This window comes from Propithecus coquereli, unplaced genomic scaffold (assembly GCF_000956105.1).
Source record: "Propithecus coquereli isolate 6110/MARCELLA unplaced genomic scaffold, Pcoq_1.0 Scaffold56, whole genome shotgun sequence".
NCBI classification, from domain to species: Eukaryota; Metazoa; Chordata; class Mammalia; order Primates; family Indriidae; genus Propithecus; species Propithecus coquereli.
In genome coordinates this window covers 1,586,355-1,587,934 of record NW_012151507.1, presented here as the reverse complement: position 1 = coordinate 1,587,934, position 1,580 = coordinate 1,586,355, and the positions used below count along the sequence as shown (strand labels likewise).

Sequence of the window (1,580 nt, the reverse complement as noted above, 5' to 3'; positions counted from 1 at the left end):
GCTAATTTTTCTATTTTTAGTAGAGACAGGGTCTTGTTCTTGCTCAGGCTGGTCTCGAACCCCTGAGCTCAAGCGATCCTCCCAGCTCAGTGTCCCAGAGTGCTAGGATTACAGGTCTGAGCCACCACGTCTGGCCCTAAAGGACTCTTTTAAAAACTGATTTAACTATTAAAAGAAACTTTTCCTAACATATGATATTACTTAATAATTTTGTTAGTTTGAATTTGTTTTTTAAAATATATTTTGACAAATAGGCCAAAAGTCCACAATATCTTAAAAGTCCACAAATCAGTTAAGAAAAATGAACTTAACAGATAAATGTACAAAAAGATGCTCAGTCTCACTAATAAGATAAAAATAAACAAGAAATTTATGTATTTTTATGTTTATCAGACTGAAAAGATTTTTATGTCTATCAAGAGTGGCAAGAGTTCAGGAAAACAGGTACTATTGGTAGAAGTTTGAAAGTGGTTCTACACATTTAAAAAGTGTACTCTTTTATTGCAAATTTTTCATTGACATACAGCACACATACAGGAAGGTACAAAATCATAAGGTAAACAGTTCAGTGAATTTTCACAAAAGGAAAAGGCCCACCTAACCAGCACCAGTATTGAGAAACAGAGCTAAACCAGAATTCCTGAAATTTCCTACATGTCCCATTCCCATTATTACTTTCCCCTCAAAGGAAACCACTATTCTGACTTCTAATACCATGGATTAATTTTGTCTGTTTATGAACTTTAATTAAATGCAATCATACACTATATATTATGTCTGGCTTCTTTAGCTCAACATTGTTTTTAAGATTCATCTATGTTGCTACACTTAGCTGTAGTTCATTCATCCTCTTTGCTGTAGAGTATTACTTTTTATAAACATATTATAATTTATCCATTCTACTGTTAGTGGACATTGGGTTGTTTATAGTATTTTCTTTTTCCTACTGCCTGCATAATTTCAGAATGTTTATAGTATTTATTAAAATAGGGCTACTATTAACATATGTTCATGTCTTTTGGTGAACATATGTACATATTTATGTTGGATATATACCTAGAAGAGGAATTGCTGGACCACAGTATGTGAATAATGTTCAGCTTTAATAGACTCCCAGAGTTAGGGTCTATTTGTAGTTTTCCAAAGTGGTTGTACAAACTTACATTCCCAACAGCAATGTAGTAAAGTTCCAGTACAATATATTTTTGAGGAGAAATTAAATAATATATACTAAAATTTAAAACATGTATAAGCTTTGACTCAGCAATTTTACTTTAAAAAAGGTATACTGTAGAAAAACTTACGTATGCAAATATATAATTGTTTTTACTGCAGAACTGTAATTGAGAAAGACTGCAAATAATCTAAATGTTTACATAGAAAGAATATGTTAAATAAATTATGGCATATCCATACACTAGAATACTTACATCACCATTAAAAAGGATAAGGAAGACCCATAAACAACTGTAAGAAAGATATCAGCATTGTATCAGCTGAATCCGAAACACAGGCTAAAGAATAATTCACAGAAAAAAAAATACACATAGAAAGATAGACACCAAATTGTTAATGAGAAT

At 31.3% G+C, this 1,580-nt stretch overlaps 1 protein-coding gene across 1 annotated transcript in view; it reads right to left on the bottom strand.

Moving 5' to 3' along the window:
• DCAF6 (DDB1 and CUL4 associated factor 6) overlaps nucleotides 1-1,580 on the bottom strand; it is a 183,439-nt gene that overhangs the window by 13,360 nt on the left and 168,499 nt on the right. The window lies entirely within an intron of this gene.